Source organism: Cryptomeria japonica, chromosome 1, assembly GCF_030272615.1.
Source record: "Cryptomeria japonica chromosome 1, Sugi_1.0, whole genome shotgun sequence".
Lineage (NCBI taxonomy): Eukaryota > Viridiplantae > Streptophyta > Pinopsida > Cupressales > Cupressaceae > Cryptomeria > Cryptomeria japonica.
This window is the reverse complement of record NC_081405.1, coordinates 27,683,585-27,700,509: the sequence shown is the minus strand read 5'-3', so window position 1 is coordinate 27,700,509 and position 16,925 is coordinate 27,683,585.

Genomic DNA, 16,925 nt, shown 5'->3' with positions numbered 1-16,925 from the left:
GCCGAAAGTTCTGGGATTTTCCATCCCTTTTATGCAAAAGTGCTAACTTTGCATATGCACCATCTTTTATTGTATTTGCGTTGTCCTTTCATTCATTTGCATTGTCCTTTCATGCATTTGCGTTGTCCTTTGGTGTATATGCGTTGTCCTTTGTGCAAAAGCGTTGTCCTTATCTGCACAGGCACTAAACTATTTAACACATGCGCTAACCTGTAATGCAAAAGCACTAAACTTCAATGCAAAAGTGATGTTCTGCCTGTCTTTGGTGTTTTCACTGTTATCCCAGTCAGATTTGGATTTTTCGAGTTTCATTTCACTCTAGAGGCTTTTGGGGATTTTTGCAGACATTTTCTAGCTACTGTTATTTATCAGTTAGATGCAATTTTATGTATTATATGCTACAACAGTCTTGGTTTATTTATTGTTGAAGATTTGAGTCTTTCCTTATATTGAGATTTTGCAATGGAAAAGTGGTATTTTTGTGGAGACAACAAGATATTAATGCTATGGAGACAACAAGATGATATTGCTGTGAAGAAAAATAAAATTTGATATGTTTTATCGATGGAATATTTCTTATGGTATGGATTTCCACTTTGAGGCTAATTTTGCATTGTAATGGATTTCAACCCTTTGCACTCTTTAGCTATGGTTTTTCCTTGCATGTTTTTATGTGTTGTTGGGCTACATGATGAAGTTATGGATCTTTTCTTGGAATTTGAATTTAGAGCATCTTATGATTTGTTGTTGGGCCATGTTAGGAGGAGTGGGCTTCCTTGTGATGACCAAGGTCATGAGAGATAGGCTTTCGTGAGGTTCCTTGTAAGGATGCATGAAGTCTATACCACTAGGGCACATTGGAGTTTTCTATGATTTGTAAACAAGTGATAATATTAATAATGAATTAATTGGAATGGGTAATTAGATCTCATTTAAACAAGATAATTAATAGTTTGAGCCTCATGGCTAATTCCTAGGAAGTATGTTTTAGGATAAGCATGAGAAGGCCGTGAAGACGGTAAGTCAAATCTCCCTTGATTCTCTCATGGGTAGAAATGGCTCCACATGTCTATCGGGGTTATGCCGTGAAGAGCTATTTTTTAGCAATATTATGGGGGAAGATAGAATGTTATGACACTCCACTCCTACATGTGTCCTTTACTTGAGATGTATTGAAGCCTTGTTGATTTGTGCGGCTCTGGGAGTTTTCTACTTGTGCTATCTTGTGATTGGTTCTTGCTTGAGTGTCCTTGTATTGGTTAGTCTCTTTGGTTTTAAATGTCAACCTAGATGTAGTGTGCGTTGGGACCTTGTGTCATCTCCTAGCACGGGGGGTGGTTCCTTTGGTTCCACATGGTCAGGTGGTTGGTGCTTTTAGACCATTGGGATGTTCCTGTCTTTGGATTCTGCTTGCGTGGATGAGGATGATTCTTTAGATTGTTCATGGATAATAATTGCAGCAAGAATGTAAATGATGATGTGAATTATTTAATGGAATTCTTATGTAATGGTTGTAAAAGAAATCATGTTTATGAGAAATGACTATGTTGTTCTAGTTGTAGTGATAACTTTGGTTATGGTAGATGAATGTAATGATGAACCTTGAGTTGTATTGTAACACATTTGTATTTAATGAAATGGATGCATGAGATGTGGATAAGTAATACGGTTTGGAATTAAAAGATGCAATTTGCATTCTTGATGAGCCATGTTAAAAGGAAATGGTGTAAATGTTATGATAATGGTATTAGTCTTGAAATGATGTCTTTAATTAATTCTTCAAGTAGAAGAAATGATATGCCTTGATAGGATGTATGAGTATGAGTAATACTGGAAGATATCTTAGGACATGTTTATGAGTTGTGGTTAAAGAATTTGAAATTATAGTATCATGCTTCATAGACAGTGATCTAATGATTGATTTGAAATCTTATAATGTTTGGGATGTAATTGAATGTTCCGTATGAAAATATTGTATGGATGATCTTAATGAATGAATTACTAATCTTATTAATGGTAATTACTAGTAAGTGTATGGGTAGATGGTAAAATGAATGCTTGTCTTTTAGGAAAGGATTAGAATGTATCATGTGTTATAATTTAAGATTATATCTCCATTTGGTGGAAGCTATTAGTTGTCATGGTATTAGGATATTGTATCTTAGTTTGTGTTGAGATGAATTCGTGTAGTTACTTAATTTGTAATAAGATGATTGTTGGTTAATTGATATAGTGTAAGAGATTTTATGAGAATTAAATGAGCTATGGATTAAATGTTTAAGGCGACTTTGTGATTATTGCCTTATGTACTTTAGGAATCATGATGAAGTAATAAGTATGCTAGGAGCATAGAATCATAAATGATTATATGGAAGTTAATCGTAAATGGAAATTGTGTTAATGTAATATAAGGGTTAATCTTGGTATGTGTATGGTGATGTTTATAGTTGAAGGTTGGTTAATGGTAATAGGAACATTTGGACTTGGTGTATAAAATGAACCTAAGAGAAAAAGGGAAGTAGCTATGCATTGAAAGATAGAATCTCATATTAAATGAAAGATTAAGTAGGTTGCATATCATGAGTGTTAGGTATTGCTATGTTGCACCTATGTGTGCATAATGATTAAGATTATGAGGTATTGATCTGGAAGAAAGTAAATGCTTATTGCTTGTGTAGGTAGACTAAGTAATGGCATTGAGATACCCTAGGGAGTTAGTAGTAATGATTTATTGTATTCTGCTTGCATAATTGTTTGAATATATTGAGTGATTTATTCTATGTTCATAACTCTTAAATGTTGTTGTGTGCTCGCTGCATTGCTTAAGCGATGTTATGTGTTGCATTGTTGAATAAATAAAAAATTAAAATTAGTGTGTATTTAACTATATTTCTCTGGGGTATTTTGATGGGAATTACAAACTGGTAGAGGAAGGAACAATGTTGATCAGGAAGAAAGGTTGAGTAGATGTAAACATAGGAATCTAACCTCACTGAAAGAAGATAGGAGTCTTGTGAAGGTTGATGACATGGTGTCATCAAGAGTGGTAACCGGTATATGAGTCCACCAGTTATATAAGCAAGGTGCAGTTGCAGAAGATTTCCCATTTGTGGGAATGAGCATACTTTGGATTTACCAGTCTGGAGACCAGTTTGAGAGTTTCATCGACAGTTCAAGATGAGGGCATATATGATAAGGCAACCGGTAGAATGGTTGAGACCGGAAGGGTTAGCAAACCGTCAGAAGTAAGGAACTGGTAGGGTGGTTGGTCGATTATCCTACTTGGATTGACTTGAAGTGCCAAGCTAGCAGATAGTTGATATGGATGCCACAAGGAGTCAACGTGGCAAACCTGCGTTTGGATAAAGATGGAATGTACATCGACAAGGTTGTTGCAGGGTTGGTCAGCTTTAATGAAAGGTCACACAAATCACGGGACTTGCTGCAGAGCGATTGCAGGAGTTTGAGGCTCGAGGTCTGGAAGACAACTACGAGTCAACCTAGAGTGATTGAGAAGATCGAGGCAACAGAGAAAACAACACAACAGATCTTTCATGATTGACCAAGGGATCAACTATTAGGGTAAAAAGCAAGTCGCTAGAAATGGAAGGCGTGATCCAGGAGATGCGAATATGGTGGAGTTGTGCATTCAGATATTAAAAAGATCAGATCATGCAAGATCTGATTGGATTTGGTTTGCCTTGAGGATGGTGAGGAAACCCTAACCGCCTAGATTTTGAATTGGTTTTTGGAGGGAAAACCGGTCTATAAGTATGTGGCAGAAGAGGAAGAATGTGGCTACAAAAATATAGAAAATCGGGGGATCGAGAAGTTGAAGGTTTATGCGAGAAAGAAGAAATCAGCCTAGTGCTCAACGAGCATCTATGAATAGAGTGAGAGAGAGGGAGAATTTGGTTGAAGCATTCAACCAGTTGGAGTGAAAAACCAGTAGTGTTCATATCGGTCAAGTAGAAGAAAATGAGGCTGCAGTGAAGGTAAACAAAGAACTGACATAGAGTAGAGCAGGTGAAGAACAACAAGAAGAGTGAGTCAGTGTAGAGAGAGAATATCTCACCGACACAAAAAAGTATATGAAATGGTTGCAAGATTCACTTGTAACATGATAACCACTTATGTATTTGATGTTTACTTTGTGAACACTATGGTGTAGCTCGGTGCAGGGGTTGTAGCTCATTGGGTTGGTGCCCTAAAGTCAGGGGTTGGTGCTCCTTTGGGTTGTAGCCCATAAATCAGGTAGGGGTTGGTGCCCTAAACTTTGTATATTTGATTTACTATGAGGTTGGATTGGAGCAATAGACTCCAACAACATTGCTCACTGAGGTTTTTCCCATCTTGGGTTTTCCTCGTATATGCTGGTGTTATGAGATGTCTTCTCGTGTGTGTGTATTTGAGTTAGTCTCATCACTAACTGATAAGTCTGCATTGTGTTTGATTCATAAACTGGTATGCTCACAAAGAAGAGCTAAAAGGAAAAGTTTAAAGAACCACTGATTCACCCCCTCCCCCTCTCAGTGGTGCATTGTGTCTAACATATATAAGAGGATACTTCCTTCATTATCAATCCTCCTAATCAATCCTTCAAGCATTCTAACATCCAAACTTTCATATGTGATCTAGCTATCAACCACATTTCCATTATTTTTTGAGCTCTTGTGCACACATAAAATCTGAGAGAAAATATATCAAGAAAGATCAATGGAGATAGGAAGAATGGATATTCAAACCCTATTGGACATGTGATGGTATAATCTTTGTGATTTTGTTGATTTACATTGTCTTAGGTAATCTTCATATGTTATGGTGGATCTTTGTTGTTGTTAGGCTAGGGTTTTGTGGTTGAATCTATTTTAGTCTTTCAATATTGTTGTTTTTGTCAGAGTATTAGCTAATAATTATTTATTTAATTATTAGTCTATTATACTCTATGCTTAAGCTAAACTTAGGAATCTTATAATTCTTTAGGGTTTTCACCTTTAGGGTTTTGAGTATCCTCTTATAAGGATTCTCTCTTTGTATTTTTATAACAACTGTAATTATTGAATTGCATTCTTGTTGCACAATCAATATGACTCCTCTTTTTTGGATCTCTGAATTCTAGCCTCCATAGCTTTTTTGCTTCTCTCCTTCTGTGATAGGTTTGCATGCAGGTGATTTTTGGGAGCTATAGAGTTGATTTTTCCTCAACTCCTATATGGTATCAGAGCTCCAGATCTGCATCCCCCTATTCTCTTATGAAAGATTTTGGGCCTTGTTCTCCAGATCTGTGTATTCGGGGGTTTGTGCAATTGTTTTTTTTCCATTTCTGGGGTTAGTTGATTTTTTGGTACATTTTGGTGCCAAAAGGACCTCACAGTTGGATTCAAAAGGCTGATTCCATGAATTTTGATATATAATTTGTCTATTTTCGATGATAGGGGCATCTAGGGCATGATTTTTTATTGGCACATTTTTTGAGGCATGAAAATCCGTACGACTGTACCTGCAAATGCGTCAGAAAATTTTCGTCAAAAAATATATATATTTTTTATTTTATTTTTTACCCTTTTTATGCCCTTAAAGAGGGTTTTTTTTCTTTTGGCCGTGACTTGGTCATACGGAGGCACTTTTTCAAAAACCTTATATCGTCGGAAAGCTCTTTCCGAGATCTATCCAAATCCGGAGGTTTGAAATTTTGATTTTTCTTTTTTGATGGATTTTTTTCTATCAAAGGCAGAGGTTTCTTTTTGCACTTTGAAAGACATAACTTGAGCATTCGAACTTCATTTTTCGAAAACTTTATATCGTTGGAAAGTTTGTCCTGTGTTCTTTCCATTCATATGTGTTTTCTTTCTAGATTCTACTCCAGGTATATTTTATTCATTTTTTTGCTTTTCAGCACTCTAATAAATATTTTGGATGTTTTAGGTCCTAGGATCTCTTTCTTCGAGTAGGATGTCTTGTCTTCGGCTATTCTTTTTGTTTCCAGTCTTCTATCTCTTCTAATCATTGTAGAATTTTATTTATGCAAACACACTGAGATAAAGTGCCACCATGCATTGTATACTTGGGATACATATTGTGCCTTATTGTACATGCACTACTTATAAAGTGCCATGGGGGGGTTGATGTTTTCCTTTGTTTGCCATCTACCTTTGTCATGTGAGTGTTCTTTCCACGACATTAACCTCATGATGTGTGTCTAGTGAGTGTTCCTTCCACAACACTATGTACTTTCTCTGCACCTTCGATGTTCCTGGTTCTTCGTCATGCAGTTCTTTTTGGTCGTTCTTTTCAGTGTACCTGTCCCTCTCCCTTTTCAACATTATGGGGAGGTTTGTCCTGTTTGTTCTAATGCTTCCTTGGTTTGATTGATCAACTCTTCAGCCTTTGGTTTCTCATGCCATCTGTATCTTTGAGTTCAGTTGTTTGCCTTTGTTTTCCTTCTGATTCAAGTAGTGTCATTTGAGAGTACTCATACAGATTACAGTCTTCTCTACCTAGTCATGTTCTATTTCAGTGGAAGTTCTTTAGATCAACAGTTATTCTTCGACGGTGTTTGCACGTTCTTCATGCTTCAGTGATTCTTCTGATCTTCTCTTGTTCCTATCCTTTTGGAACATTCTTGTTTGGAGGTTTTTTTAGTCCTTCTTCTTGCCTTTTCCATCTATGTTTGGAGTAGTGTTTTTTTCCCACGTTGTTTTCTCTATTTCTACGGTTCATAAAGATTTGGTTGTATTTGGGTACCTGATTAGGCCTTGTTGCCGGGACCCGTATTTCTTGCTTTCAGTAGTTGTTCTAGGTTTTAGCTTCTCTTTAAGTCTAGCTTAAGGGGAGGTGTTAGAGTAATCAGGTCTTTACTTGATTAATTAAACAAAAATTGTTTAATTATTTAAGTTCCCTTTATCTCTTTTACACTTAAGCTAACTTTGGGTGCATAATAATTAATTCTTTTATTAATTATTATGTGCAAGCCTAGGTTTTCCTTTTTAGGGTTTCTTGACCTATTAGAGGTTGAATTCTTTTCTTTTGTTTTATTTTATTATTCTATTATCACACTACACATTTTGTGAATATTGAGATCTCATATTTTGAGCATATTTTTTGTGTATTTATTTTTCTGTTATTGCTTCCTTGCATCTCCTTGTAACAGGTTATTCAGCTTGCAAAGATCATTTGGGCTCCTATGGTGTTGTATTTCTCAACTCTCACAGGATTCTCTCTTTGTATTTTTATAACAACTGTAATTATTGAATTGCATTCTTTTTGCACAATCAGGGTGAACTCACAATATTGGTTCCCACTTTTTGACCAACTTTGACACTTAGATGAACATTTTGCAAAAAACCTTCACTTTCCGACACCTATAACTTTTAAATCGTTAAGAATTTGAAGATGATGTAAACTAGTGATTTGTAACATCCTTTTTGTAGATTCTAAATATATTTTTTTCAATTTTTTTTGAATAAAATTTAATTGATTTTTCCATCTCCCTCAAAAGTAGTTTTTTACAGGAAACAACATTTTTTAAGAGTGATGTGCATCCCAAAACGTATAAATTTTTTTCTATAAATGATAAAAACTTATCTCTTTTAAATTTGGGTTTGTAACATCAATACCCAGGGCATGCAGTTGGTTTGATAGTGATATGTTGAATATTTTTTATTTTATTAAGTTTTGAAATCCGACTAATTATAATTTAGATATAGGTGTACGTTTGAACACATAACTTGCTCTATAGATATCAAAATTAAGTTTTATTTTTTTTGTTAGAAAGAAGACATCAATACCTAGGGCATAGATATTTTTTAGAATTTTTTTGAATTAGTTTGCTATTTTTTCCAATGCATTGAACAAAGAAGTTCATGTTCGGTGAAAAACCTACATTCATAAAAAATAAAATAAAAATATATTAATAAACTTAAATATAATAAAAATTATACTATTTGGAAAGCTTATAATAAGGACTAAATCCTCAAGAAAATGAAACCTCTAAATGAATTCGTTTGACCCCTCAAAAGCTAATGTAAAATTGGTTTTTTATCAGCATTTGATAGATGCAAAGGAGACTCCATTGCAAGTATGATTTAGAAGTAGAGAGGTTCTATCCAAGAAATTTTGATCTAAGAGCCTTTGATCTAACTCTCTTCAATTAATTACTTCAAATGGGACCTCTTAAAGCTTAAATAATTATATTTTCCAAAAAATGTATGATTTCATCAAAAATCAGGATGTACCAAAAAGTGGGAACCAGCTTTGTGAGTTCACCCATCAATATGACTCCTCTTTTCTGGAACTCTGAATTCTGGCCTCCATAGCTTTTTTGCTTCTCTCCTTCCATGACAGGTTTGCATGCAGGTGATCTTTGGGAGTTGTAGAGTTGATTTTTCGTCAACTCCTATAGTTTCCATTTTTACCATAAACATTTTGGCATGCCTAGTGGGACTTTTGTATCTTTTGCATTTAACATCTTTTGTTGCAGATTTTGTGTTTTTGAAGTTGCAGATCTAACATTTCCAACAACATTTCAACATTTTCGCGTTTGCGCATATCAAAACCATATTTTTAATTTTTTTTCGCATCTATGACCTCTATAATCGCATCGTTCGACATTATTTTACTTTTTTAGATTGTAGAGTCGTGTTTGTGTTCTTGAATCACGTCTGTGAATCTTTTGACCGTGTTTGTGTTCTGGGACTGCGTCTGTGTTAGGTTAAATCGCGTCTATGCCTCAAATTTTCACAATTTTTGGTTTTGTTTCAAATTTCAAGGCTTTATTTCTTCATTTGGATTTCAGATTTGGTTTATTTCGGACTAACATCTTGTGATCTAGCTAACAAATTGGTGCAACTTATCCTTAAAGTGAATAGTCTTGTCAAAGACCCCCTTTTCACAAAGTCTTTTGGATCTAAAATTTACCTAACTTGTGTGCTTGCAAGAGGGGTATTGTTGAAAAACTACTAACAAATCTTTGTTGCATAATTTTGGCAAGGGTTTTTGATCTTTATTGTGTGCCTTGTTTTTCATAGATTATCAAACACTTCAATTGGTGCACTAAAATTGAACCAGTGTCTTTTGTGTCTTGAGCAATAGGCTATTTTTGTTTAATCTCTAGAGGGCCTGTCTCCCCATGTGGTCATTAGGACTGCTAGTGAGGAGAGAATGACCCAAGTGGTAGCGAGGAAAACCCACCTCTTCCAAACCACTATAAATAACTATATCCATGGTGAAAGCCATGGGTAACGTGTGCTGATTAGTTCATATCGATATTATGTCTCCCCATAAACCCATTTGATCAAATTTATTTGATCAGTTGTAGGGTGTAACCCCTACTGGCTGGGAGCCTTCTATATTTATAGAGCTGAAAGTGCTGCATGTATGGCCACACGAGCGGATGCCCTTACTAGCACCTTTTTGTTTTAGAAAGCCAAAATCCTTCTAGTTGTTGGGGTAGGAGGTCGGACCTCTAGAGCGACCCACACACATACGGTTCTTAGTAGAGATACAAAGTTCACCACAAGGATTTTTCATAGGGACTGATGCTTGGCTGCCCTGGAGCAATGAGTGCCGAGGGTGGAGCCAGTGGGGTCAAGCATCTAAGTATCTACTTTGAATAGCATAGCCTCAGGGGAAACCTCATGTGGGATCAACAACTATTGTCCTGGCCAGCCATAAGAATTGTGCTTGCCTTCTTTTAAACATTCAAACATTCAAGATCAAACATCAAAACATTGTGTCTTTTGTGTCTTCAAGTGTATGCAAAACATTTTTACATCAAACAACACACTTTTCTTTGAGTCATTTTAAGTCCAAACACTTGAAAACATTGAGTCCTCACCAACATTGTGTCCTCTTGTCATGAAAAATAGTCAAAAAATTTTTAGATTTGGTCACAACAAACAACTTTACACATTGGAAAAAATTGCACTTAGTTTCTGGAAACACGTCTGTGTAGTGTTCAACAACGTCTGTGTCATTTAACCGCGTCTGTGAAGGGTAGAAACACATCTTTGTTATTACAAGCAAGATTGAATTTACAAAATCTCAGAAACAGGTATGTGCAGTTTTCAACAACGTCTATATCATTCAACCACATCTGTGAAGTATACAGGCACACCTTTGTTCAGTATTGGAAAAAAACTTACAGTCCAACAAACAAGAGCAGTCAGTTTCAGACTCATTGAGCTTCCTAGGTTATTTCTTCAAGTTTTCATCTACAATTCAATCTATTTCTGGGTCTTATAAAGTCCATCATTGCTCTACACCTTGCATTACATTCACATTTGTCTAAACTTGAGTCAAAAGGTCACTTGCTTGTCCTCATCTTGCTTTGTCAACACAATAGATACAACAACATTTTGCTAAGTGGTCCCTCATCAAGGTCTATCACCTTTGGGTCTCATTTGGTCTTACTTAGAGTCAAGGTCAACTTACCTCATCAAGAGAAACTATCATCTCTTTGGAAGCCACACCTACTCTACTACATACATACTTGGTCTTACACTTTGGACATTGCAAGTACACCTTATATTCATTTACATTCCATCCAACTATTGGTCTTCCATACTCTTTCCATTTTCATCTAGACTCACACATCTTGGTCAAAACCTACTTCATGGTTGAAACCCGTTCCCAAAAATCTAGGAGAGAAGCTAAAGAGGCTCAAGAGTCTGAAAACATGAGTGCCTATGAGTATGACAATGATGTCTTTTTCAATTCTGATCACACTACATTACCTGACATGGATGCTTATAGAAACATTCAAAATGTTGAGAACATGGATAACACAAACAACAATGATGCGCACAATAAAAATATGGACAAATTTTCTGTACATTCGGCTGAAGTGGAAGACTCCATTATGGATCCCCATTTTAATCAATTGGTTAAGGAAATCATGAGAAGAGATAGAAAATATTTCTTACAAGTAATGGCGCAAAGTGGAGCCAAGATTCCTCATGATTTTGACATGTCTCAAATAATGGAACATCGACCTTTGCAAGAACCTCAACTCAACATGGATCAAAGGAGGCCTAATAGTGGAGGCAATAGAGGATCACATTTTGTGCCTGAATCACCATCATCTTTGTTTCAAAAACTTGAGGTCCCACATACACATTTTCAAGCTTATGATACTCACCTTCGCAGACCATTATGGAAGTCTTATGCGGAAAAATATACTCAATCACATACCAATGCTAAGGACCAACCACCAAAGCAATTGGATATCCAAAGGCATGTTTAAAATTTGGACACGAGGAAACCCCGTGTCAAATTTGGGGGAAACAAAGTAGTACAAACTCATGACATGCCTGTAGAGTATGGTATACATGGACAAAATAGATATTCCATTCCTCATCATGACTCTATACCAAGTGGTCCATATACGCAACATCACTATAGACCTCCTCCACATGGACATGTATATGATTAATATCACCCATATATGCAGTATGCTCCTCCTCCACCTGGTGGCTTAGGCATGGGATATGGTCCAAGAAGTCGATCTCTACCTAAGAACAATTTGGAACAACAAATTAAGGACTTACAAAAGAAAATGGAGGACATAAATACACCAAAGCCAACTTACACAATGAGAGACATATGTCCCTATCCATTTGACAAAAGCATTCCAATGCCTCCTTTTCCTACATATTTCATGACACCAAAGTTTGATAAGTACAGAGGAAAAGGAGACCCTAAGGCACATATAAGATAGTTTTTCACGACTTGCATTGGAATTTTTATAGGTGATCAAGCTATGGAATGGTTCTCCCAACTCCCACCTGGAAGTAAGTCATGGGGTGATTTAGCAAAAGATTTTATCCAGCATTTCTTATATAATATAGAGACAGAAATATCAATTACAACTTTGTGCAACACTAAACAGAAGGATAGAGAGTCTTTTTCATCATTCTTGCAACGATGGAGGAATTTAGCCAACAAATGCTCTTGTGAAATTCCACAAAAAACAAATGGTAGAGATGTTCAACCAGAATGTCAACAAAGACATTGGTTATGACTTGAGAAAAGATTGTTTTTCCACCTATAAGGATGTCATTGAGAAATGTTTAGCAATAGAGAAGGTCTTAATTGAGCAAGGAGTCATTAAAATATTCAAACAAAAAAAAGAGGACTTTAAAGGAAAAGACAAGCCAAGATTTTGGAATAAGAACAAGAACACAGTCAATGATGGTGTTGTTGATGCTAATATAGTGCGACCCAAAATAATTTTTTCTGGAACAAGTTCTACAAATAACCAAGTGAATACTCAAACAACTTCCAAACAATGAAGGAAATACACCCCATTGGGAGAACCACTTGAATCAGCTTTCAAGAAGCTAGTGGCAAACAAGATAATAAAAATTCCAGACAATCCTCCATATGAGCCAAAGGTCAAACCAAATTGGTGGAATGATGATGAGTACAGTGAATATCACAGGTGCAAGGGACATAAAACATGAAATTGTCATCGATTGAAGAACATTATACAAGATCTTATTGATAGAGGTGACATTGAGATCGAAGGGCATTCATCTAATCAAGAACATGAGATGTTTAAGGAACCATTCCCTAAACATGACAGGGGAAAAGCCAAAGCCACAGATGAGCAAGCCAACTATACAAAAGCGTCCTATAACTATGATTCAACTGTTAATCACATTTTTATGGACAATTATGTCTCTATCATTATTATAAAGGACAAAATGCCTGAAAATTATACCCAAAGACCCAAAGTTGTCCTAAAAGGCATTAGACCTTCTTCCGAATCTACCTCTGAATGTAATGTAACAACTCATTGAGGTAAGGTCACTTTCCAAGGTGCTCCAGTTAAAACCACCACTTCCTCAACAACCAAACCTGAGTACAACCTAGTAGAACAATTAGGGAGAACACCCACTCTTATCTCCATTCTTGAGCTCTTATGCATATCCTCACACATAAAGCCATCCTTGATTAAACTTTTAGACACTACTATCCCCACTTATCTGAACGTGGACCAGTTTCAATCCATGGTGGGATACCTTTCTGTTCCACATTCTCTTACATTCACAGAAGCTGACGATGCCTCCATGAGCCAACCATATAATGCACCTTTACACATTGAAGCCTTCCTACACAAACCTCAAATAAAACGAGTCCTGATAGATGGAGGAGCCGGTCTCAATATATGTACTTTAAACACAATAATATAGTTGGGATATTTAGATAAAGCTGTGAATGTGACAGACAAAATTACCATCAAGGCATATGATGATGAAGAGAGTTCATCCAAAGGCACAGTCACCTTGCCTCTCAGAGTTGGGCTAGTTACAAAGGATGTGGTTTGTCAAGTCCTAGACCTAGATCTCACATACAACATATTGCTAGAACGTCCATGGATTCATGAGATGAGAGGAGTCCCATCTACATACCATCAATGCATTAAGTTTCCTCACAATGGAGTTGAAGTAACAGTTAATTGTGATCCTAATCCATTTATAAACTACAATAATTTGAGACCAAAAGCCGAGACAATCATTACAATTAATAGAGAAGCTATCCCATCTTCTGCATATATTGACCCTGAATCATTAAAACCTTCAACATCAAAGCAAGGTGAGCTTAAAGGGAAATATCAGGACAAAGGCATGGGTGAATACACTTTGAATCAAACCATGTGCTCGAGGCAAGTTATGAGTTCACCAAAAGAATATGGATGACCACATCCTTCTAAATGGGTATCTATCATTACACTGAAATGGGATCCTACTATATTCCAAAAGTAGGGTGAAATGGAAGAAGAAGACTTATACAAAATGCTTTACAAAGACCCTGAAGATGATACACAAGATCACATCAAGATACCATGTGAAAATATGGCAAAGGATTAGAGATCCTACAAAAGTTTGGATATGATGGTAAAAGTCCTCTTGGCTTAAGAAAATAAGGTATCACTCAACATTTGCAACGAGAATTGATATTTAAAAATCAGCGCTCGAAAGGGCTTGGTTTCATCTCTTCCAGGGTAAACACTCACAAATCAGAAGAAGCATTACAAATCATGATTTCCAATGATCAACAAGAGAGTCACTATTCCACTGACTCTAATGGATGGGAATGGGTTTCAGACAAATCCTCCAGTGATTATGAACTCACCGAGACATTCAGAGAACCAGGTGAACCCATAGAAGAAGAGGAATTTCATAAAAAAATCAGAGTTGGTCAAGAAACAACCCCTGAGGATCCCACATAGTCTTTGTCTTTAGGTTCTAGGTCAAAATCATGAAGAATGAGGACACCCGTTCTTGAATGCGCTTTTAGTGATGACAATTTGGACTCGTTCACAATCGAGACAGATGAGGAGAGTGCCAATGATGACCTCGATAACTACCTTGACATACCTGAATATAATTGTATCTGCACCATAACACCCACTTAATTCAAAAACATTGAAGGCCTTCCCCCTATTCACCACCAACTTATTGATTGGGACCATGAAGGACCTGTACAATTTGACACATTCCAAAATGATGAAGCCTTTATCGACTATTTAGGCATACAAGATCTTTTGCTTGGGGACCATAAGGCGAGATACACTATAGAACTCAACAACATGGCATATTTTGGTGAGGGTGTTGGGCCTTCCAGTTGCAAAAATATAAAAATAAAAACAAATCATGGGTTTTATGGTGAAAACCACATTGTGGCACTGTCTGACTCCAAAAAAGTAAAAAGAAAGGACGTATATGAGGGTGAAAAACTCTCTGAGGTGCCCGAAGATGGAAGGCTTGACATTCTCCCGACATCATATGAAGAAAAATCATCTATGTTAGTAGAAGAGACCATCAAAACAAACATTGGTACAAAAGAGATTCCACATAACATCTTCCTGGCACAATCTCTGACAGAGAAAGAAAGATCAAAGTTCATAAGTTTCTTCACAAAATGATAAATCAATTTTGCATGGTCATATGCCGATATGCCTTGACTGGATCTGGATTTGGTAATGCATCATTTGATAGTTAAACCAAGGGAAAAACCAATGAAACAAAAATTAAGAAAGATGCATCCACAAGTGGCATTATTAGTCAAAGCAAAGCTTGAAAAATTGTTGGATGTCGAATTCATATGCCTAATTGATTATCCTGAATGGATCTCCAACTTGGTACCGGTCAGTAAGCCAGATCGCAACATCAGAAAATGCATAGATTTCAGAGCAATTAACAAAGCTTGTCCTAAGGATGACTTTCCATTGCCAAACATCGACCTGATCGTAGATCTCACAGCAGGTCATGCAATTTTATCTTTGATGGATAGATTCTCAGACTACAATCAAATAAAAATCGCATCCGAGGATCAGCACAAAACAACATTTACTTGTCCCTAGGGAACTTTCTGCTGAAATGTCATGCCCTTCAGGCTAAAGAATGTAGGCGCTACATAACAACGAGCCATGACTACTATCTTTCATGATCTCATGCACGTATCTATAGAAGATTATGTTGATGACCTCTTGGGAAAATCAATAGACAAAGATACACATTTGGACATCTTTTCAGTCATTTTTGATCTATTGGGAAAATACAAAGTAAGACTAAACCCCAAGAAATGTGTCTTTGGAGTAACCTCCGGGAAGCTCCTAGGATTCATTATTTCAGAAAGAGGAATTGAAGTCAATCCTGCAAAAGTAAAAGCAATCCTAGAAATTCCACCACCAAGAAATATAAGTCAACTTCGATCTTTACGAGGATGACTCGAGTCCATACAAAGATTTATAGCACAACTTGTAGATAAATGTCATCCTTTTCAGCACTTGCTACACAAAAACATCAAATTCAAATGAGATGATAACTATCAATAGGCTTTTCAGATACTCAAAGATTATCTTTTGAATCCACCAGTCTTGATGCCACTAGTCCCATAACAACCCCTATTACTCTACATATCAACTACATCAACAACACTAGGGGCACTCATAGCACAACAAGATGTTGAGGGAAAAGAAAAGGCGGTCTATTACATTAGTCGTATTTTGGTTGGTTATGAGCTAAATTACACACCAAATAAGCATGCATGCCTCACTGTGGTTTTTGCTTCGCGGAAATTACGACATTACATGCTAACTCATAAAACTAAGCTAGTCGCAAGGATCGATCCATTGAAGTACCTTCTCAATAAGGCGATGCTTATTGGCATACTGGCCAAATGGGTGATTCTCTTGAGTGAATTCGATATTGAATATGTGGACAGAAAAGCAATAAAGGGACTAGCTATCACATATCAGTTAGCAGATACACCCATGATAGATGATGCTCCTCTAATTTTAGAATTTCCAGATGAATCCATCTTGATGGTATCACACATGAAACCTTGGTAACTATACTTTGACAGCTCATACACAAAACATGGTGCAGGAGCTGGCATCCTCTTTATCACACCTTAAGGGGATTCCATTCCAAAATCATACCGATTGTCATTTCCTTGCACTAATAACATAGCAGAATATGAGGTATTAACAACTGGATTACGGATTGCAGTTCAGTGGAAGATCCAAGAACTTCATGTTTTTGGAGACTCTCAACTGGTAATTTGTCAAGCAACCAATGACTACCAAACAAAGGATGAAAAATTAATGCCTTACAAGAAAATGGTAGATGACTTCAAGCAACATTTCATGAAGTTAACCTTTGAGCAGATACCAAGAGAGAAAAATTGAGTTGCAGATGCCATGGCTATTATTGCTTCATTGATCGATCTACCATAGAATAAAACCCTGCTACGAGTTCTTGGTGGATAACCTTTTGGTTCCCTCATATGAGATCACTCCTACTGAGGTGATACGAGTCGTTGGTCCTGATTCCCATTTATACGGTTCCATTTTCACATACCTTCATAACAACACCCTTCCTCTTGACTTATCCAACAACCAACGTCGCACTTTCATT